The sequence below is a fragment of the Camelus dromedarius genome, chromosome X (genome assembly GCF_036321535.1).
Source record: "Camelus dromedarius isolate mCamDro1 chromosome X, mCamDro1.pat, whole genome shotgun sequence".
In the NCBI taxonomy this organism is placed as follows: domain Eukaryota; kingdom Metazoa; phylum Chordata; class Mammalia; order Artiodactyla; family Camelidae; genus Camelus; species Camelus dromedarius.
This window is the reverse complement of record NC_087472.1, coordinates 95,428,552-95,453,092: the sequence shown is the minus strand read 5'-3', so window position 1 is coordinate 95,453,092 and position 24,541 is coordinate 95,428,552. Positions and strand designations below refer to the sequence as shown.

The following is a 24,541-nucleotide window of genomic DNA, read 5'->3' as shown; positions in this document are numbered from 1 at the left end:
CAACATCGTGCAAGAATCTTTAAGCTACTGCATCTGTAGAGAAAAGTCTGTTTCAAGTCATTTTTTTTCTGAATTACATGGATGTAAATGTTTGTGGTTCAGCATATGATTGGCAAGCTGGAAGTACCTCAGGGATTTGAAAAAGCATTTTAGATATTCTGACACATTCAGTAGGTAATCTGATCCTATTGGACAGACAGCTTGAGTTTCCAAACTACACTCACATTGAATAAAGGTGAGATTTTTTTTTCACTCTCCACTCCCCACCCCGTACCAACCAATTAAGATGGAATTATTTGGGGGAAAAAATTATGAGTAGAAGAATCAAGAAGAACCTCTAGACTCTTTTCCTAAAGTTCTTTCAGGCTATCATCTAAAGCATCATGTATGTATTTTTAATTTTCCAAAAATTTATTATCACAGTGACAATGACATAACATAACACCTTTATCATATGACATCTCTTCTCAGTTCATTGCTACAAATACCTAAGATATCTCATTCCCTCCCCGTCTCTTCCTCCTTCCTCCCTCCTGTCTTTCTCCCCTTCCATTATCTTGACTCTGTAATTCCCTAATTTACACATAGGAGGAGTCAGGGTAAGCCTCAGGCAAATTGATTGCTAATGCAATTCATTTACCAATCATTGCTCTGTGATCACTCTGAGTCATCTGATGAGGACAATAAAGTTAATGAGGACACGAAAATGAAGAGAAGCAGGGACGGACGATGATCAGGAAAAAAGCAGAGGACTGAGAAGCATGGAGAAAGAGGGCAGGCCGTGACCTCAGTCAGGGGCACCCTGGAACCCAGGAGCGAGGGGAAAAGTGAAAGCTTCTCCCCGTGACCCTGGGTGCGTTGGGATGCAGCTGACACACAATACCCAGTTGGATTTTCTGACAAAATCTCAGCTGAAGCACAAATGTTATTCTGAAGATAATATGTGTATAGGAATGATTATATGGCTTTGGTATGTTATTTCCTTGCCGTAAAGAAGAATATATTATTTATTTTTAGAAGTAGCCTGAGCCTCACACAGTTTCCACAGGTATGAGGGCTAGTTTACAAAGTATTAGAATCTTCCAGTGGAGAAAGCATCATCAAAGTTGTAATGAGAAAGACCCTTTTTAAATTTTTATTTTCATTAATCTATTTTTTTTTAGGCAGAATGAAAAGTGCCGGTGTGCTGTCCCTGGGGATAACTGTAGTTGTTAGCAGGTCACGGTCCTTGGTAAACAGGTCCAGTGCTATTAAGAAAGAATTACAGGAAGCACATTTGCTTTTCTGCTTGATGGCCTGAAGTAATTTTAATAGACCCCTGAATTTTGTGTCTAAGCAAGCCAGGGACATATGGAAATCATTTTAAGTTGTTAATAATTTTGTGGCTGATGGGAATTGTAAAGAGGATTTATTTTAATCATTTTAGGACTTATTAAAGGGACATCGTTGGGAGCTGAGGGGATTAATTACTTGGGGTGAGTTCTCCAGCAAGCCCCTGTGAATCTGGGATTTTATCTGTCAGGAGAAAACACACCCACTGCGCCTGTCCCCACGGCATAGGTGTTAAAGGAACCTGGGACCTCTGCAGGGTCGGAAATCAAAGCCTGGTGACAGATCAATACTCGAAAACACCTCTCATTGTTTGGAATGTTTTCTCAGCAAAGTAAAACATACTAAAGCGGTAAAGGTCTTGGGTTTGGCTCTGGTAATTATTAATCCCAGGGTCCTAGATGAATGAATTTACTTTCCTCTGCCTCTGTGTCTTTATCTACAAGAATGGCGATACCAGTAGCAAGTACCTGCCTATAATAGCACTGTGAAGGTCAGATAAGGTGATCGCAGTCCATCTTATAACACCAAGCCTGACGCAGAGTGAATGCTCAATAAATTGTAACTATTCTTATTGATATTGTCACTGTCATATTTAAAACCTGTATCTGCTTCATTTTACACTTTAGAAAGAGATACTGAAACTTAAAGAGTATTGAGAAAAGAATAGGCCTAGACTTTGAATTTTGATGGTATGCGTTGCAAAATAATGGGTCTGCAATTGGGAAAATAGAATTTACATTTTCTGCATAGAAAAATTTGTGCTGTTCTAATTCTCTCCAGTTCCTTGAACTGTCTAGATACCAACTCGAGATAGATTGTCATTCTTTGTTTTATTTTGCTTGTACTCAAAAATATTGTCCCTGTCTAAATAAAGGTTGGTGGTATTTTCCTTGGTTGTTTTTGAAATGGAAAGTTTACTTGATCAGATTGAGCCTTTTAAAACATTTATCCAGCCTGTTTCCTAAAATTAAAAATCTGTAACCTTTCCATTGAATAAGCAGGGTTCATGGGGGTGTAACTATAAAGGAACTTTATTTTTGTCTCTCAATATCTCTTTAAATTTATTCTGTGGGGCTGGTTCTTTTGTTAGCCTTTGATGAAATTTAAGGGAAGTCCCATAATTTTAATGGTCACCTTAGGTAATAAAACAACCTTGAGTCAGTAATTAATTTGTCCTGTCAAAATACTATCTTTCACTTGAAGGTAAAGCTTCTCTCTTCTAGTTTGCTTGCTGCCGGCCGGTTGCCAGTAGATGGATGGGTGGGTGGGGTTTCTGATTAGTTTATTCCTTCTTCTTCTCTTGCATGTTAATTCCTCTTCCCCCAAAGCAGTCAGAGCCCTCTAGGTTTAGAGCTGGAAGCAGCAGAGGGTAAAGAGGATGAGAATATTCTGGCTTGCCTGCCATTGTTTGGTGATCCAGCATCAACCCTCTCTAGATCTGGCAAGTGTTTAAAGCTGAGTCTTTTCAGGGCAGGCACCTTTATGGGATCATCAGAGACCCTGTGGCCCTTTGCCTCTGCATCTCATTGCTGGGAATCTCTCACTGTCACTTACAGTTCTTTTGATAGGGGAAGCACATCTCTGATTGCTCTTGGCTGGTTGGCTGGCTGGCTGGTTACTAGAGCCTTCCTTGGCACCTAGACATCTGGTGGCACTTACAGCTTCTGTTTGTCCCTTTCCTGGAGTCGCTTGGACAAGAAATGAGATGAAGCTACACTAACTCGCTCATGTGCAGACTACATGTTTCTCCCAAATTATTCTCAGAATGCACGTGACCTCCAATGCAGTAACCTTTCTTTCACTCCTGTTTTAAAGCAGCACACAATTCTAGACCCTAATATTACTTAGGGAGGAGTCTGACTCTAACCAGTGTCTTTCTCCACCCATGTGAGAAATAGGTGAAACTTTTCAGATGGTCTCAATATATCTCTTTCCCTAGGTTTGCAAAAGCCATCACAGCAAATCAATTTATTCTTCCAAAATTCTTCTAACTACTTTTAATCTTTTTATATCCTCAATTGGGGTGTGAGATGAAGAGCAGAATAGCAGGTTATTTTTCTTTGACTCTTAACTATGGGTAACATTCTATTATTCTGGAAAATACCATCATTATGTGGGTATTTCACACGACAAGATGCTTTACTTGAAACTCTTATATCTGTGCACCATGTTCCATTTTCTCTATATTATCTCATATATATGTGTGTGTGTATGTGTGTGTGTGTGTATATATATATATATATATATATATATATATATATATATATATATATATAAAATTGTGGTAAAAAGCATATAACATAAATTTACCTTCTTAATCATTTAAAAATTTACAATTCCGTAGTTAAGTATATTCCTATTGTTGTGCACCTTGGATCACATTGTAAACATCTCATTGTATGTTGAAAACAATCCCAGGTTTTTCTGGGATTTCTTTTAAAGCATCTTTTAAAAACACACCTTAATTATGGTATGATTCCTGTACAGTAAACTACACATATTTGAGATGAACAATTTGATGGATTCTGATAGACGTATACACTCATGAAACCACCACCACAATCAAGATAGCTAACATTTCTATCACTCTCTAAGAGATGCAAATTTCGAATTCCCAATTTATCTCTTCTCACCCCTTTCTCCCCGGTAACCATAAGTTTGTTCTCTACGTCTGTGAGTCTGTTCTGTTTTGTAGGTAAGTTCATTTGTGTCAGTGTTGGTTGTTAGATGCTTACTCAAGCTTCTTCATATAAGGGGAACTGGTATCAGGACAAACATGGCCAATAAGGAGATAGCATCTCATGAAAATTCAGTTCACGAGCTGTAAGAGTGCTGAGCCTTGTGGAGGTTGTCATTGGAAGGAGAGGTAGGAACAGAAACAGCTCTTGAAACAACTTCATGAGTCTCTTCCGTTCCACAGCTATCCTACTGATAAAACTTGAGTGTTCCTAGTCTGCCTACTTCTTTTGAACTGATACTCTCTGCTTATTGTTTTCTTCTTCATGTATCCTATCTTCATACATCATAATTTTGGTTTTATCATAGTTTCTGGTTCATAATAATTTCTGTTGACTGCTTTACTGCTCTGACCAACTGTTCATAACTCCAGCTCATCTTCACACAGTGAAATTCCTCATTTTCTTGGTATTGTTATTTCCTAGTTTAAATTTTCAAGAGAAGAAATCGGATTGTCTTTGCTTATCTTTTCATACCATGTGGGCGCTGTCAGCCAAAGGATTGGCTCTACTTGGGTCCAAATGTGGCTACAAATGGCTGCCCTTTGAGCAGAGGCTGGGGGGAGGCAGTTCCTGAGAATGTACCCGGGGGACAGCAGGCAACATGATTAATTTTATATACTTAAAAATACTTTGTGTGCATGCCTAAACAAGAAGTAGTATTCATTTTTGCGGTGTTTGGCAGAAAGCAGGAATTCTTAGAGGAGAAGTGTGCTAATAAAAGCTCTCTAAGAAGAAGCAATTGAAAAACGGGCTTCTGAATTTCTAATTGTAGTGGATTGTTTTGAGGGAGGAGCTGTTTTCCTGGCTTAAGGTTCCCCAGCAGCAGACCCTAAGACAAGAATGCTATTACAGATAGTTTATTTGGAAGATGCTTACAGGAAACACTGGCGAGGGAAGGGGAGAAATGACAGAGGGCAAGGACGGTGGCCAATAAAAAGTACAGTATTAAGTGGTTACTCCCGTGGCTTAGTCCACTGGTTAATTCTGGGAAATGTACAATGCATCTCAAAGTTATCTCAGATGAGTACCTGGGAAGCTGGCTGTTTAGCCACTAATTCCTCGTGGATCATTGGTTGAGGGCTGCTTCTGGGCCATTAATTCTCTGGCACTTCTGACCTGCCTGGTGCATGGTTTATAGCTCCATGTCCAGTAAAGAGTCTTCAAGTCGGGAGTCACAGGGTTGCAGTAAGCAGCCCTTACTGTGCAGGGGCGAGAGCAGAGAGGCCGTGGGCAGGGCACTGACCGCATTTACCCCCAAATCCCTTCTCCCTTTCTCCTTTCTTGAACTGCAACATGATTTCATTCAGGTATTCATCCCTTAGGGAAGGTTACTAAAGCTCGGGGTTCAATATGGATTAATCTTAACCATTTGTGGAGATTCCATTCCTTGTGCCTGCGATTTGGTGTAGGTGTGGGCACGCGGTGCCACGCAGTACGAGATGTGAGATGAGGTCTGCTAGGGGCTCTTATAAAGAGACTCAGAGGAAAAGGCAGCAGCGCATTTTACCCCACACATGTCACATATTCATGTGTCACTCAGAAATGTGAGCCCCATGTTTGTACCATGAGCCCTGAATTTGCCAACCCTGAAGATGCCCTACCTTGAGATTTCTGAGTTTGAGAGATGACAACTTTTCCTGATTATCTTAATCATTTTGAGTCAGGTTTATTTTTTTACCAGCAAAGGCCTCCTAATTGGTACAAGGATAAAGTGTAAGTACAAGATGACAAAGCTCATTTTGGAAGCTTCCAGAAAGGTTTATTAAGAGATTGTAGGATCATGTCAATATGTTGTTAACAATTCTAGCTCCCTTTGTACAACACTAACACCCCTTGTATAGTACAGACAACATTCAGGGTTTTGCTAGTGATTGATCGTGAGTTCTAGAATAGCAGTTTATTCAATCTCAACCTTTGATTGAATATCTGTTCAATATACTGTGATTAAATGGGAAATATGCATAAAACTCTTTTTCTATATACTGAGGTAGGTTAGCTTGGAGAAGAGCACAGGTGCAGTTGTTTGAGTTGCCAGCTGAATTAACAACTTTTTTTTCCCCTCAAGACTAGTTCTTACTCGAAAGAAAGACTGACAGAAAAAATGATGCCTACCCAGACTTGGGTATTTGGCAGTTCCTCATAAATGAATGAATTGAATATGTTACTTCAAGGAAAATGCTGACAATATTTGTTGCCAATGATAAAATTTGAGCTTTCAAGTAGGATTTTGATTTTTGGAAGACTTCCATGCACCCAGGTGATAGTTGCCCAACACTTTAAGACTATTTTGATGAGATCAGTGATAATATTGACAAATGTAATTTTTCAATATTGTATAATAAAATGTGTCAACGTTTGGAACATCTGTATAACTCAGTGAAGCGGTGTTTTCCAAATGCATGATACATGATATTACAAAATCATGCATGGGAAAAATACACATTCACAGTGAAAGATAGACTAAAGGACTTTAATGTAACAGAGTAAAAATAAGTTTAGAAATACAGTTTTAGGTTCCCCATTGCAACTAACTTCTAAGAAATTACCATTTGCTGAGTTTTGATATAGTGTCAAAGAATAATATCCACAATTATCTGAAAAGATTCTCAAAATAATCCTCCCTTTTCTAACCACATGTCTGGGTGAGGCTGGATTTTCTTCATATACTTCCACTAAAATAGCATATCACAACAGATTGAATGCAGAGGCACAGATATAAGAATCCAGCTGTCTTCTATTAGACCAGGCATTAAAGAGATTTGCAAAAATGTAAAGTAACGTCACTCTTCTCACTCATTTTTTTCCTCATTAAAAATCTGTAACTTTTGTTAACATGCAATGGGCATATTATTTTTAAATGAACTCCTATTTGAAAATTTCCTTTTAATTTTGAATACAGCTATATATATATATATATATACACACACACATACATACACACACATCACATAAACCAAAGCTCTTTGGAAGTCCTCATTTATTTTAAGAGTTTATAGGGTCCTGTGACAAAAAAAAAGTTTGAAACTATTTTTACAGGGCACAGTGGAAAGGGTTCAGAGCATTAAGGATAAACCAAGAGACCTGGGTTGATAACTGACACAAACAGAAGTAGAGGGTGTGATGTGATTATAGTTAATGGTCTTGAAATAAACAATGATGGAGAGGTTAGAAAGAAGGAGGAGATGGGGGAAATTTCTAGAAGCATGAGAGTTCTGGCCTCCCTCTTGACCCGTGTAGATGGAGGTATGGAGGTCAGTGGAAGGAAAGAAGAGATCTGGGATGATGTATTAATGTATCCTACATGGTCATGGTTCTTGATGTTTATTAAACTGACAATAAACCAACAAAAATAAAACATTTAACTTTACAAGGGATTTCTTCATAAATGATAACATTTAATGTTTTTAAATTTGGAGGATGCAGGCTCGATGAGATTTTTGCTCTTCAGGAGATACATGAGCTTTCTGGGGAGACCAGGGAACATATTGTCATGTCTGAATGAATGAATCTCAGATGGTTGGGGAGAACCCTGCCCAGTGTGCTAAATATTAGTGAATGTTCCAGACAGGCTTCAGTCGTCCAGACTGCACATAAAAACTGAGTGATGGGGACCCTTAGAATGAATAACAGCATTTACTGAAACTAAAAATCCCAAGACTTCCAGATTCAGAATCCACAATGTCCAGCCTGAGCCTTGATATTGCACCGGTTTTATTGTAGAATACATCATCCTTGCTCCTTAGATGACAAGTCTTGCCTTGTTGCCATTTACACTTCAAAATGTAGGCTACTTCTTGGAGGAAATGTTGTTAATTATTTGCCAGTAGGAAAAGAAAAAGTGTTAAAGTAAATATATGCTGTCAAGCTGTCAATAATTATTTAATGCCACTGTGTACAAGGAATGAGCCCTGTCAAATTGCTCTGAATGAATTAGGCAAAGACAGAACCTACATTTGCAGAGTTTCTGGAGTAGTCACATTAATACATAATTACAACATACAATATAATAATATAAATTCGAGATAGGGAGGTGGGCAAAACTCCTACCGAAACCAAATCCAAAACAAAAACAGAAGATAGGTTTGAATCAACTGTGAGCAATAATTTTTATTCTAAAACCAGTGGGAAATAGAGGAAAGGCTATTACCTTCCTGGGAAGGGAGGGAGGGACATTGCCAGAGAATCGGATATTTATGGGTGTCTCCTCTGTTCCAGACCCTTTATATCCTTCAAGAACTTTTGAAGTTATTTTTTGCCTCACATTTCATAGATGAAGACACCAAGACTCAAGAAAATTGAGGCAAAATTCCCTCAAGGGTAAAGTCCTGGAAGTTTCCACAACTGAGCCCCAGATAGTTTTGTCTTTGAAGGCCATTCTTTTTGAGATTCCTTAGAAACCCCACCCAGAGCCGACAGAAATGTACCCATTAGCTGTAGGGCAATGTGAGAGACGACTGCATCGCTGCAACTATTGTTTCTATTTTATATCATCTAGTTTATAAAAAACAAGTTCTGCTCTCCGTTTCTATTATTCCTTGAAATAGCTGTGGAATAAGTAAGGAAGGATTCTTTAAGAAAACGAAGAAACACAGCTTTGGAGGATTTTAGGGCAAGACCCTCTAAATCAGCAACATGGCTGCTATTTGTTCCTTTGGCCATTGAGCCAAATCTTCTACCGAGATCTACTGTCGGGTGTGAAGACCTACTTTTTGCTGCCTCAAAATAGAGGGAATCAGGCCTGACTCAATAAATGCCAGCTATTATTATTATTGTTGTTATTAATACTCAGTCGTGTTATAAAACAAGCCCAGTTTTAAGCTATTGAAAGTTTTGTTTTGCTAAAGTATTTATTCTTCAAAAGTTTTTTTTGGGAGGAGGAGGTAATTAGGCTTGTTTGTTTGTTTAATGGAGGCACTGGAGATTGAAACCAGAAGAGTTGGAATCAGTTTTTTATCAGAAGGATGCTGGGAATGATTGGAGAACTTGACGACGCTCTGGAAAGATTCCCTTTTGTCCTGCTCCATCCTTTCCTCTGTTTTGATTTCTGCATGGCTGTCTTCTTCCTTGGCTCTCATCACTCCTGTTCAATCTAAACCTTTCCACGTGGCCTTCCGAACACCATTTCATGGTGTCCTCAGTCTCCTCACAGAATAATTGCACGTGTTGGGAAAGGCAGTCTCCTACATGTAGTCTTTTGACCCCCACTTGGCTGCCTGAGAACAGCCCTTGGGGCTGGAACACTTCCTTACCGAAAGATAGAGAGTCCTCACAGTTGGTGATGAGCTTATTACCTTGTATGGGAAGATCGCTCTCTGTTTCAGACTCAGCATGTGCTCCTTTGTTCTGCTTTAGTGGGCATGTCATGTGGTGCCTGGCTGACCCAACTCCTATATCTTGGTTCTTCTGCACAAGAAAGGTGCTTGCCAGTCAGGAGGGGTCTGCTGGCCTTTCGTGGCTGTCACTGGGAGACTGACATTCACTCCGAAAGCTGCTCTTGCTGTCTCTTCTCTATGTGACTAAGGCGTTGTGTCCAGTGCTGGACTATATTGTTTTCCTTAACAATTCTGATATCAAGATGCAGTGGGCAGAAGTATTGGGACTTAGATTCCCCATAGCAGGCAACAGATGGCACTTGCTCGACCCTTGTAGCTGGCCCTCCAAAGCTATTGCTCTTCCTGCAGCTCTCCCCAGGGGCTGCACCTTCTCTACCTACCTACTCATTCAGGGTTGGGTGTTGGGATTGGCTTCCTAAGTGAAGATTCTGATCTCCATTGCTGGACGTTTGCATTCTTTTGTCCCCGTTCCTCTGAAGCTTAGGTTGTCTAGCTGCCTGGCCCGGAGTTTTCTTGTTGCTCTCCTTGGATTCACTGTCCATGCCATTGTCCACTGAATATTTGATAGCTGGCTCACAGCATTAGTTTCTACCCTGCTGTCATTGTGTGAAAAAGGAAGACCTACACAACAAATAGATCTCTTCCTGTCTTGACCTCAGTGAATTTCATTTACATCCCATTTAGCCACTTACTCTCATGAAAATAACCTATCACCACTTAGAATAGCTTCTCCTATGAAATCTTAAAAATTTGTACATCTGAACTTTTCACTAATGCCCTATATAGCTCTTGTAGTTCTCTGCTTTCATTTTCCCACCTCCCTTTTTCTTTGATCTCATGGAGACCTTGGGTTCCATGACGGCTCTAGTTTATTCTCAATGCTCTTATGATTGACCACATATCTATCAGTAATTTCCTTAAATGTCAATGGACTATATAGTCCAATCAAAAGACAGAGAGCTCCTTATCCATAGACTGTCACTTCCTCCACTCTTTTGCCAATATCCTTGGTCATCTTACACCATTGTTCCATTGTATCCACCAAGAAAAACCAAAGTAAATAAGTGAAAGCTTGACAACCCTTTCTGCATGTCATCGGAGCTTTAAATCTGGGTCTCTGTAGCCCTAGAGATACTCTCATTCCCTTAGCTGGGTCCCACTACAGATTCACGATTTCCATCGTTAGCTGGCTGTCCACATTGATTCTTGCTGTTCACTTCAGCATCTGTGTACATCTCCACTCTGCTCAAACTTATTACTCCACCATCTCTTCGTTCACTTTGTATCCAACTCTGCCTACTACTGCGCCTCTCACAAGAGAAAATAGAAACCAACTTCTTCAGCTTCTGCAACCACACCTGTATGAGAACTTTTGGCCTGTCTGAATAGAAGGTATACCTTCTTGTAGCTAAAACTAAGCTTTTCACCCATACTCCAGATGCCAGTGATTCCTGACTTCTTAGGAATTACATTTTCTAATATTTGTCTGCTCTCCTGTGCCCCATCTGATCAACTCAACAAAACCCCCAAACCCTTTCTTGACAGTTTGTTCCCTTTTTTAGTCACTGTACTCTTTCTGTTACCGGGAAAAGGAAAATAAGAATTACCTCAGTTCTTTGTCACCCCCCCCAAAAAAAAGAATTTTTGACGAGAGACGAAAAACATGATATAAGCAAGATTTTTATTAGTGAAGTTAAAAAAATAGTGAAAGATAGCACACTTAGAGAACTAGGAGCGGGCCAATCCAAGAGAGGAAACATGGCCCTGTTCCTTTGTTTTGCCTGTTTTTATATCCTGGTTTTGTGATTGATTGATTGATTGATTGATTGATTGATTGATTGACTGATTGACAACTCAGGTTCCCTGTGCTCTGGCACGCCCATCTTTTGGGCAGGTTCATTGGGTCAAGTTATACCAGGGCTCCCTCCCATGTGCAGCTGCAGTGCTTTGATTTTAACTGGCTTCTTTTACTGGCCCTCATTTAGAGAAAGTAAAAATTTCTGGATTGTTCCTTTCTCCTTCCCCTCCCCCTGCCCATTGCTCATTTCTATCTAAACTACCTAACATTTCCTTCCTTTCTTAGCCGAACTTCATGTTGACGTTACTTGTATCTAATTGCTGCACTGCCTTATATCCCATTAACCCCTCAACCCACGGAGACATTTAAAGTTGTTCCTAGAGTTGGTTCTGACCTTCTCAGCATTGAAGACAAGACAGTAGAAACAGGGACCCTGTTTTCAATGACTGTTAAAAGGAAATTTATGTTCAACAAGACAGAAAAAAGGTACTGCACCTGAATTTCAAAAAAGGAAGTGATTGGAAACATTATAATAGGGACGTTGATCAGTAGTATAGGTATTATTTTATAGAGCATAAAGAAATATTCTGCATTTATATTCATTGTTTCAACTGGACAATACTGAGTGTCAGACTGAGCACTCTGCTGAGAGCCCTCAAAACCACCTGTTTGTACTTTTGAGAGGAAAACTATACATAGGTACCATAATCAGATCTGCAGGCGGGAAGTTTTAATTTTGAAAACTGAAAAATCTAGTAAGTATGTAAAATCTCTCCCCACCTTGGTTGAAGAATCAGACTACCAGAAGAAAGGAAATAAACTTCCTCAACAAACAAGAAGTTTTGAATTTGTAAAAGTTCATAAAAACATGGAAAAGATATTGGAGAAAAATTAAGGGCAGGGATTATCAGTTGCCTGCAGCTTAATTCATAATATTTATTCATTTGTGTTTGTGTGAATAAAAGTGAAATAAGAATTTATTTAGTAAAAATATTTAATATTTATATTTTTAAAAAATAACGAGTAGTACATGATTCATTATTTAAAAGCTTGAAGTTATAAATGTTGAAATTTGTAGGTGGAAGTGGCAAAATGTTCAGGAGGGAAGGTTGACGGGGGCTAGCCATGACTTTGCTTAGGAATATTTTGGGGGTAAATGCACACACAAAAAAATGGAGACAGACATCCGAATGCCAATTGATTAAGGTCCCATGAGAAATAACAGTCGGAGCACTGGAATACGCAGTGTCTGCATCCTCACCGGTGGTCATAAGTATGGAAGCCAAATTTTTCTTTGCAGCGTAAGAAACAAAGCTAAAGATGAGGTCACAGAAAGTCCCTCAACTAAACTAGATGAACAAATCTTCAACCTTGCGGAATTGCTTTACTCCTGGGATCAGGATATTTGAAGTCTAATGGCAAACATTTGCTTTGACAGGGCTGTGTAGCTATTGTTGATATTTCATATCTGTCCATCATCTTTATTTATCCTTCATTGTAATGTTCCATCAATAGCCACTTGCTCTTTGTATCTCTGGGTAGCGGTATTATAGTCTGTGTTGCAGTTTAGGCAACTGACGTACGCCCGGATTGTCTGGGGCAGTGATTCTCGATGCTGGCTACACGTTAGGATCACCTGGAGAACTCTTAAATATATCAATTTAATCAATTAAATCAAAAGCCCAGGGATTGGGGCTCAGGCTTTGGCAAGTTTCAGAAACTCCCCAGGTGATTCTAATATGTAGCCAGGGTTGGAAACCCTGGGCTAGAGCATTGGAGAGGGCTGCTTATTTAACCTTTTTGTTTTTCCCCCCCAGGGTTGACTAAGTTAAATCTCTTTCTAGCACATTTCTGTGTTTATTTTCAGAAGGCAGTCTATTTCTGTATTTCCAAGTTCTTGGGGATATCTCTTTGTAGCCTCAAAGAACAGTCAATAGACAAGTGCTCTACTTTAAGATGATTTAATTTTGCCAAGTTAGGGCTTTTTATTGCTCTTTTTCAATATTTGAATGTGCAGTGTTTCTCAACCTTGACTGCATTTGTCTGCCCCTGACTGCAGCTAGGAAACTTTAAAAAAATATCAATGCCCTGGTAGAGTCACATCCCTAGAAATTCTAATCAAATTGGTCTAGGGTGCAGCCTGGACATTGGGATTTTTAGAGAGACTCCCCAGGTCATATGGTAATAGACTCTTAGCAGAAAAGTCTTGTAAATATATTCAAGATCAGTAAACGACCTGATAGGTAAATGATATGCCTAATCTCTGGTCAAACTGAGGCTGAAAACCCAGCAGTTCCACTGGCAGCCAGCCAACCTGGGCTGCATGTGGGAACTGCCTGGGATCAGGGAGCTTTTAAAACTACTGATGCCCATGCCCTAGCCCTAGCAATTATGATGTAATTAGTCTGCCAAATAGCTTGGATTTCAGAACTCTTGAAGGCTTTCCAGGGGATTCTGGTACACAGCGAAGGTTGAGAACCACAATTTAGCCTTGCCTACCAAACACGTGGCCTATTTAGTCAGTTTCAGTAGTTTAAGTCATATGAAAGTTTTTAAGGGTAACTGCACATGCATTTCATCTACCAGAGCCCTCAATGACTTAATAAGTTGATGGTATATTCTTGCTTCCTCTCCCCAACCACAATATGTGTTATTTCAGAATTAAAGGACTGAACTGTGAAAACTGAATGTGGGATGGAACCCTATTATTTTGAGTTACTTATTCTTCATACCTCTGTTACAGAATTTTGGCTTCCTTTGGTCTGATTTCTGTCGTTGTGTTGAACGCAAGTTTCTAAAGGGCAAGCCCAATCTTTTTGACTTGTTTAATTGACCATTTAACACCCATATATATCTTTTCATATTTCAATTCACTTATTATCTTTCTAGATTTCAGTTAGACTTAAATAGCTGCTGATTCAATTCCCACTAAGGCTGAATCTCAGAACCCACTGGCCACACAGTGGTATAGGTTGTAGGGGAGGAAAAGCTTTTTCCTCTCTCCTTCTTGGTTCTTTGGCTGGTCTAGTAATTAAATTAGCATAAGACAGATTAACAAGAATAGAACAAATTTAATTACGTACATCTTTGGGAGCCCCAAAGAGATGAGACCCAAGAGTAAGTGAGGCAGTTGAGGCTTACATACCATCCTGAGCTAAGGACTGGGATAGGGCCCTGGGGCTTCGGAGGGGAAGAGGTAATTCACAGGATGATGAGAAGAGTGGGTGTTTGGTAGTTAGATGTTTGCCTCGCTGTACACTTGGGTTGTTCAGATAAAAATTTCTCTCTGACAGTAGCTCTTTCTCTGAGCCAGGTCCTCTATATTCATTCTTTTAGGCAGTTTGTGGGGAGTGCTAAAAAGCCCATCCTGAGTCTTTGGGGGCTTAATTGTCTTCAGCTGAAAATAATCCACATGCCAAAGTGGCACATTTGGGGGAGGCTCCTCGTGAACTCCTTCGAGGTGAAGCCATGTTTGAGCTAGGCCTCATTTTTACCTCTCCGAGAAAAGTGTCATTAAGACCATTGCTGAGCAGGCTTTGCAGAGACTGTGCTTCTTCCTTGAAAAAGAGTCTCTCTTGAAAGGAAAACTCATGCGTTTAACTAGTGACAATAAAGTAGAGGAGATGATATTGATTTTTTGGAACCAACACACAGTTTTTATTACAGTTCAACAAAATTGCCAATATCCTTCTTAAAGAAAGCATTTTAATAAAATTGACTTCCTTGGTGGAGAAATGGTGCCAGTTTTTCATTTGCAAACAGTTGCCACTGGGGGTCACCATTACAATAGCTAAGCTTTGCCAGCAGCTCTGAAGCTGTGACTGCGACTTGCCTAAAACGAGGGGGAAGATGAGGGAAGGATTAATATCTTTCCAGCAGCTTCTTTTCCTCAGTATCTCAGGGAGGCATTGTTCAGATACAAAGATAAATATTTGTGTTTTGTGGGTAGGATACTCGCCTGGGCTAAGAAGGGATTCAATAAATTGTCTTGTCTGTCTAATAGAGAAGACGATTCTTCATGGTTATAGCTCGTCTCTGAGGTCTGTGCCATCCCTCAGAGAAGGTGATCAATATGCACTTTTCTGCCCTTATTTTTCAAAAATTTAACTAGGATTTGTCTGCAGCATGTTTTAAATCACTCAGCTTTGTTTTCTTTATTTTATGAGGACCACCCCTTACCGTCTTACTGTATTAGTCAATACGTTGTTTCTGCCTAGAAAATCTCTTCAGCTGTTTGCTTCTTATATATTAAATCGCTGCCACTGTCGTTACATAAGGGACATCTAATAAATAACCCAACCAAAGCCAGAGGCCCCTAGGGTGGAAATCCACATAGGACACACCAGGCTTTTGGGCCATGAGAGGAAATGTGTGAGCAAATCCTGTGGTGTAGACGTGTGAGGTAGCAGCCCAGGCAGGAGAGGGAGGGTGACAGCAGGTGGCACTCTGATGTGTCTTAAACAGGCCATCTTAACTGCTGGGTGGACTCCACTCATGTTCAACTTCCCGTGAGTAAACCCCTTTTTATAAACCCTCCTGACATTCATTGTTTACTCAGTATGTTTAACATTCATCAAACATTCCCATGGTGGGAGCCATAGTTAAAACAGTGCATAAGGCAGAATTACTGCCGTTAAGACTTTTTTGGGTTGTGACCTGGGCACACAGGGCCTACAACTCAGAAGTACCTTCTCATATGTGGAATCTTAAAAAAAAAAAAAAAGAAAGAAAGAAAAAAGAAGACACTAATGGACTTATGTACAAAACAGAAACAGACTCACAGACATAGTAAACAAACTTATGGTTATGGGGGTGGGGAAGAGGGTGGGAAAGGATAAATTGGGAGTTTAAGATTTGCAGATACTAACTACTATATATAAAATAGATAAACAACAGATTTCTCCTTATAGCACAGGGAACTATATTCAATATCTTGTAGTACCCTAAAATGAGAAAGAATATGAAAAGGAATTTATGTGTGTATATGTATAACTGAACCATTATGCTGTACAACAGAAATTGACACATTGTAACTGACTATACTTCAGTTAAAAAAAAAAAAGAAGTATCTCCTCACTCGCATTCACTGTCTTAAAATTTCTAATACTATTTTTGGGGGGCTGGGTAGTTAGGTTTGTTTTAGTTCGTATAAACTTTTTTTTTTTTTTCAAATAGAAGTATTGCAGATTGAACCTAGGACCTCGTGCATGCTAAGCACACACTCTACCACTGAGCTAGACCCTCCCCACCCCCATTACTTTTGAAACAAGGGTCCCTGCATTTTCATTTTGCTTTGGCCTGGCAAATTATATAGCTGGTCCTGAATACCTTGAAGAGGGTTCCTACTGTAGCGGGGAGACAAAGGAATAAAGTATAATGAGTAATAGAATGCTAATATTAAAGAAGTGGTCTATTAGCGATATGAACAAAATATTAAGGAAAGAATGTTATTCTGTCTTCAGGGAAGAGGAGCGAATTGAGGAAGGTTTCATTCGTGATTCAAATACTAATAAGTACTTACTATGTTCAGGGCAGTGCTAAATGGTTCAGAGGATTCAAAAATGAATTGGCCATGAATCCTGCCATCCATCACAAGGTAACTCAGTGTATAAAAAACATATATAGGGCAGAATGAATTTGATATGATTAGACAGGATATGTGACTGGGATGGAATATTTATGTGAATGATTCATCTTTCCTACCTTCCTGTTTTCTTTTTCTAATCTAGTCCATGCAGGTCAGCTAAACTAATCTAACACACTCTTTTGATAACTCCCTTTTCCCGAAATACTCATAGGATCCTCATTGCCTCTCCAGATAGTCTAGACCCCCCTAGCCTGGCATTCAAGATACCCTGAGATATGGCTTCAGCCCTCATACTTCATAGTTAACTAAATGCTTTATTACTCTCTTAAGTGATTACTTCCCCTCAGACCAGATTGGGCCATCTGAAGTCCTAATGTGTTAGTTACATTTTGCTATATAATAAATTACCCCGATATTTAGTAGCTTAAAACAAAACAAAAAAACCCCCACATTTGTTATCTCAGTTTCTGTGGATTAGGAATCTGGAAGGAGCTTAGCTGCATGGTTCTGTTCTTGATTTGGCAGGAGAGAGAAGCTGACAGTGTAAAAGGAAGCTGAAACAGAGTCCCAGACATAAATGGGGTTGCACCTCTAGAGAAAGGAGCAAAGATACTACTGAATTCTTAGACATTCTTGGTTGAGTTGAAGCATCCTACTTAGTAAAACACTCCCTCGCTCCCCTGGCAACGCTGGGTGAAGGCACAGGGATCAGTGAATGAGCTATGGAGAAACAAGGGCTTCCCATTTACATTGAGATATTTGGATTTTAGTAGTTACTGCTAGCTTAATACTGTTCTGGATTTTACTTACTCTTCTATAAAGGGTTAACTATATCATTTAGTTTGTGGATGTAGAATTATAAGAACTACTACCTGAATAGGATAGCGACAGAACTCAGGGAGAAACGGATATCCCCTGAGAATCATGGACTCTGAAACTGATAAACAGCTTTTACATTGGTTCCCAAAGCCCCTCTCTTGGATGAGTGACTGTTATCTTATGGGGGAAAACAGAATATGTTTGCACTTGTTCAGAGGACAGTTTGAATAAGTTGGTTAGGGCTCATATTTGAGCTCATATTTCTAGGAAGAACACTGGTTCCTGGCAGCTAGTGAAGGTTGAAATGTACTAGATATATATTTCTGCCATTGTTAAAGATCTGATCAGATCCAGGAACCATAGGCACATCATTGGGACTTCATGTTGACAGGCTCCACTAATCAACTACCCATTAATTCAACTTTGAACCCACCTAATATACCAGTAAGCCTGAATTCTTCCATCTGAGCCATGAAGATATTATGATACTTGTCAAGAAAACCTACAGGTAGAGTTAGAAGAAAACTACAAAGGGGAGAGGCAGAGAGATGATGTCCCCTCACACAAAGGGGCCTATGGGATTATGGGCTCTCTGTCCTTGATCTTGGATATCTGTCTCTTTATCTTTAATTGTCCTGGGAGAAGCTTGTTACCATGGGACTAGAAGTGAAGGTACATTTTCTAAGGAGGAGTTGGCTTTCAAATAATGACCTGAAACTGTTGCACAGTGTTCTGTGACAAACCTCCTGTGGCCCTGCTCTAATTAGAACTCTGGAAATGAAGTTAGTTAGGTGTGGATTAGGATGATGCAGTTGCAAGGTTGGAAGGACTCTGAAAGGGCATCTTGTATAACCCATGTCTGAATTCCCTTTAAAAAGCAGCCTCTGTCACAGAGATTAAATCCACACTTGTACAAGATGCTTAGCGCCAGGGCAGTTTTACTTTACAGAAGTCCTGCCATATATTGAACTGAACTCTTTCTTCCTGTAGCTTCTTCTGTTGGGTCTTTGGGGTTGTAACAAGACAGTTGAGTCTCTTGTAAAACAGTTCTTTAAATTTTTTATATGGCTTGATTCCTAAACACAAGTCACCTAGTACATTTCTGCTTTCTTGATGAAACAGTGAAAAGATCTGACACTTTTTAACTTTCAAACCTAACCCTGCAAAGTAAGATGTGAGTCTAACTTCTATCACTCTGCTTCTATTCTTGCCCCTGTGTTATTTTTAACCCTGAAACTGGAGTTTATTTTTTAAATTATTTAATTCATTGAATTTATTTTTAATTAGTTTAATTTAAAAACAAATGTTGATGGGTAATTGACATATCACATATAAGGGGGTCGAGAAGTACAAGTTTCCAAGGGAGTGTATGGCTCGGTGGTAGAGCACATGCTTAACAGGCAAAACGTCCTCGGTTCAATTCCTAGAACCTGCATTAACAATGAAAAAAGGTACAAATTTCCAGTTATTAGAGTTAAATTTAATCAGTTGAAGTCAGATAATTTCATTCCTCTAAAAATCTGTCCAAGGCTTCGCATTTCACACAGAATGCAAAGTCCTCATAATGGCCCAGAAATCCTATATGATCTGTCCCCTGTTACCCCACTGACCTTTTCTCTTATTGTGTCCCCTTTGCCAGCCCCCTGCTCCATCCACACTGACCACCTTGCTGTCTCTGGAACACGCCTCCCCATGAGGGTCCTTACTCTACCTGTCTCTCTCCCAGAACCTTCTTTTCCCTGATATCTCCCTGGTTTACCCTCCTACCCCCCCATCTCACCCTTTCAATTACGCCCACCCTTTCCGCCCTGTTCCATGTTGCAAACTGCACCACTGCCCTGCTTCCTGTACTTCAGTTCCCTTTGCCCCTACTCGCCTTAGATTTATCCCTTTAAAATTTTTATTTTTATTTTTAATTTTTTAATTGAAATTGTCAGCCGTGGGAGGCTGGAGAGGGATCCGAGGAGGTGAGCTGCCCAACTGGAAGAAGGCGCGAGGAGCCCACATGGAGCAAAACAGCACTTTATTGCAGTACAAGCAGGTGGCGCGCGCTCAGGTGTACGCACTTGTCCATTTATTATGCTAGTGGCGCATGCGTATTGTTTATAATGCTGACTCATGGCACTAGCGCATGCGTATACTTCTTACCTCGCATGTGCAGATTATTGTGAACTTTGACCTGGGTCCCACGGCCTACTCACTTAAGACTGCCGACAGAAATATAGTCAGTTGACAATGGGGTAATTTCTGGTGTACAGCATAGTGATTCATTTATACATGTATAGATTCCTTTTCATATTCTTTTTCATTATAGGCTATTACAAGGTATTGAATGTACAAGGACCTTGTTGTTTAGACTTACCCTTTTTAACTCTTTATTATTTAATTTGCTTATTATGTCTATTGTTTGTTGTCTCCCCTCCCCCCACCCTCGAATGTGAGCTCAATAAGGGAAGGGACCTTCACCTGTTTGGTTCACTAATCTAGCCCGAATACCTAGATTTGTGCCTGGCCAGCACATTATCAGTAAACTTTGAATTTTATTTCATTCTTCTCAGCTCTTTCTTAATGGATCTGGAACTTTTCATTTTGTAGGGTTTTTTTAGGAGTTAATCCTTGCTTCCTTCTTGAAAATCGTAAGTGCATCTTCAGGGGCATTTTGACTTTTCTTCATGTTTCCCAGGAGTAATTATTACCTGGGTGTGGGGGTGTTAGATGTTCATATCTATAAATTATTTATGGTAGAAAACATTATGTTCTGAAGTCCTGATTGTAGCATGAACTTTGAAAATGCCAGACCCCACAAGGGTTGGAATCCTAGTCTCATTATTTACTAACTCTGACACTAAGCAAGTGACTTACTTTATTTGAGCTTGAGTTTCTTCATTTATACTAAGAGGAATTAAAATCTGCCTCATAGGGTTTTTGTAAAGTTTAAATGAAATCATATACATAAATCTCCCAACATGGTTCCTAGACCAGTATTTTTAAATTGAATGTGTTTGCAAAATCACCTGAGAGTCTTCTTAAATTGCAGATTCTGACACAGCAGATCTGAGGTGAGGCCCAAAATTGTTTCTAAAAAGCTTCCAGGTGATACTGATGCTACTAGTCCATGGACCACACTCAATTGTTTACTGTTGAGATCCAAGTGCATTTAAAGTGGCTCACACTACTTTACATATTTGGTCTTCAGTTCCTTTTGTTTTATTTTACTTTTTTAATAGAGTTACTGGACTTCATGCATGCTAAGCATGTGCTCTACCATTGAGCTATTACCCCCTTACCCTATTCCCTTTAAATGAAGTTTGTTCTACTCTTTCCAATTTGATGATCATTTTTGCTGATGGAAAGCTGGAAGTAACAGAGGAGAGGTTTTCCTTTCTCATTTGAAGTCTGTTCTTAGGACTTAGCTTTTCTTTTTCGTGTCATTTTTCTCATTCCTTTGTCATTTGCAGACTTGATTTTTTGGTCCTTATGTTCATGAGTCCATTCTTTTCCTGGCAATTATCAATGCCTACATGCTTCTTTTTCAGTTTTAAGTGTATGGACTTTTAAGATCTGAATTAATCAGGGAATCCCCTTTGCACAGTCAAGTAACATATCTCCTATAAACCCCAATATCAGAGAGTAACATTTTAAGACAAATTGCTAATGGGCATAGAATTCTGATTTAAAGGGTTTATTAATCACAAAGTTTATCCCTTTTCTCATACACAGACCCCCCCCCCCATTCATTCATTCATATTCTCTCTCTCTGAGAAACTTGTTCTAGTGAGAAGAAAAGTGGGAGGGGATGTAGTCTGTGTAGAACATCCCAGAAACTTCTCTTCCCTTGGGTAGTTTATATAACGCCAGAGATACTGCTTAAATGCCCTTTGCCCGTGGAGCTGCTCTGAGCTGCATTAGCATATCTATTAGTTTGTAGTTTTGAAGATCTGGAATTTTTATTCACTGTTATAATCAATTCAACTCAATTTCACAGACACTTATAGAATTCCTACCTGTGCCAGTCACGGTGTAGCTAACGTTACAAAGATGTGCACGAACCTCCCTCGGGGGTGGGGCAGGACAGACACTTAAAAGAAACAAGTACATTGAAGTATATATAATATGTGCATACGGTACAGAGACAGCAGGCGGGGTGTAGGCTTAAGTGGGGAGAGGGGATGCTCAGGGAAGTCTTCACAAGGGAGGCTTCATTTTTTTATTTGTAAAGAATAAGGGTGAGGCCTTATTTCCATTAGATGGCATTGTAGCCAAGGAGACTAGAAAAACTAGAATTCTGGCTTCACTTGTAATTAGATCATTCCCTCTTCCGTGAGGTTCCTAAGGAAACTATGCTCAAGAGAACAAAAAAGAAGACTATCAAAAGATCATCTTTTTGTTCATTGGATAAATGTTGCTCCCCCAAAGCTGGCTTCCATAAGTAGTGCAGGAACACCTGTCTCTCATTTTCCCCTGGAATCTCAGGCCTCCAGGCCCTCTAAATGACGGGAGCTCTTGATTGGGCAGGGACTACTGTGGGAGGAGGAGAACGCCTCCACTAGGCCCAACAGCTGCGTCGTAGGAGGGTGTGATGGGGAAAACAAAGCAGCCTGCACCATTTCCTGCAGGAGAGTTCTGGAGGGAGGTGGGAGAGAGGAAGGAGCCTGGAATCAGATCATCTTGCTTCGCCCCTTTGACGGAGGAAGTCGAAGAGAAGTGACCTCTCACCCTGCAGTAGATCGTTTGCCAAGTTGCTCATAATAGTCCCTTCCTGTTGGACATGACTTGGCTGCTCCCTGCAGCACGAAGTGGACTGGATTTCGCCCGCTCTTCTGTCTGGGCCGGCCTGACTTGCTCTGACCAACCCAGGGCGGCCGGCGCGCGTTGTATGCGCTCTGGAGCTGAGGCGGTAGGAGGCTTTGTAGTTTCTTCCGCTCCCTTGGAGCCCTGAGATGGTCGTGTGAAGAAGTCAGGCCAGCCTCCTTGTGGATGATAGGACACGCCGAGGAGAGAGAAGCCAAGCTTGCAAACAACAGGAGCCGCCAGACAGGTGAGTGAAGCCGTAATGGACCATCCCGTCCCTCTGAGGAGCAAGGGCCGCAGAAGCAATGCCCAAATGAGTCCAGACCGAATCACTGAGCTGGAGCATCGGGAGTGGCATTTAGGCCACCCTGATTTGAGGCAGTTTGTTTTGCAGCACTAGATAACTGATAGAAACATCTGACAATAGTGGGCTAATTATTGGGCTGGAATCTGACTAATCAGATTTGAAACGCCTTTTCTGGAAGGCCTCTAGGACAAGGCCTGGGCTAAGGGGCTGAGGAAGGAGATAAACCCTCCTCTGCATGGTTACCGGGAGGCTTCACATCCAAGCAACTTTCTAAAAGAGTACCTTTCAATACATAGCTCTTTTGAAATTCTTTGGTAGGTTGGTTTCTTTGATTGTAAGCAATAGCTCAGAACCTTTAACAGCCCCCTCCTCGCCTCACACTTGGCAGTATTAAAGACCAAAGAACTCTGCAAAGTGTTGCTTGAGGGGGTCTTCTTTGCCTGTTCTCTGTTTAAGCCCCCGTTTTCTGTTGCTTTTGACAGCTTTCAGGAACTTGATGTTTCAGGTGTTCTCTGATTTCCACCCTCCCACTTTCAGCAATATAATCACCCTTTGCCATTAGCCTCTCACTCCCCACCTGGGGCTTAGGCTTGCGCGCCCTTAATCCCACAGCGGGTCCTGTCCCCCCTCAACTCTGGGTTCCAGGACGAACCACAGTCTGCTTCCACCTCCCCTTACCAGGTAAGGGGATCTGACCAGACCGTTCTCGACACTCAGAACCGAGACTCACCATTATCTTGTCTCAGGCGTCTCTTCCGTTCCTATTAAAATGATACCGTCGTTTTAGATTGTGGAGACAGCATGCAATCTTGGTTATGTCCTCTTTGATGTAGAAAGAAAGTTTTAAACTACTAAATAAAGCTCTTAAAATATTGTTTATTTTGAGGTAGAGTATGTTGAAACCTGGGGCAAGTCTCATTCCTGTTTCAGGGTCTGAACTTTTCTTAGTTTTCAGTTCTTTCCATGGTTTTTGCACTTCAGTCATCTCTCTGTTCACATGTCACCTCCAGGAAGAATCCTTCCTTAATCACCTACCTTCCCAGCCAGTCTCTAGTCTTTTTTTTTTTTTTTTTTCCAATCTCTAGTCTCTTAAGCAGATGAATTTTTTTCCTAGATCTTCTCACTTCCTGACTACATATATATGTATCCATACATATGAATATATGTGTATGTATGTATATATATATTTATTTTTTATTGGCTTATAACATTATATAAGTTTCATGTGCACAATATTATATTTTGACTTCTGTGTACACTACAGCGTGTTCACTACCAAAAGTTTAGTTTTTCTATCCATTACTGTACAATCGAACCCCTTTACCTGTGATAACCACTCCTCTGTTCTCTGTATCTGTGTGTTGTTATTTGGTTTGATTTGTTCATTTATTTGGGGCATTTTGTTTGTTTTTTTATATTCCACACATGAGTGAAATCGTATGGTATTTATCTTTCTCCATCTGATTTATTTCGCTTAGCATAATACCCTCAAGGTCCATCCATGTTGTCACAAATGGCAAGATTTCATCATTTTTATGGCTGGGTAGTATTCCATTGTATTAAAATACACCACATCTTCTTTATCCATTCATCTGTCTATGGACACTTAAGATTGTTTCCATATCTCAGCTATTGTAAATAGTGCTGGGATGAACATTGGGGTGCATGTATCTTTTCAAGTTAATGTTTTCATGTTCTTTGGATCAGTACCCGGAAGTAGAATAGCTGGATCATATGGCAGTTCTGTTCTTAATTTTTTGAGGAACCTCCATACTGTTTCCTGTAGTGGCTGCACCCATTTACATTCCCACCAAAAGTGTATTAGGGTTCCCTTTT

The 24,541-nt window shown here is 40.2% G+C and overlaps 1 long non-coding RNA gene across 1 annotated transcript in view; it reads left to right on the top strand.

The window, feature by feature from the left end:
- The first annotated feature begins 22,194 nt into the window (after positions 1 to 22,194).
- Positions 22,195 to 24,541, top strand: part of LOC135320284 (uncharacterized) — a 262,059-nt gene continuing 259,712 nt past the window's right edge. The window contains exon 1 of the long non-coding RNA XR_010379536.1: positions 22,195 to 22,645. This is a non-coding gene — a long non-coding RNA (uncharacterized LOC135320284). The remainder of the gene's footprint in view (positions 22,646 to 24,541) is intronic.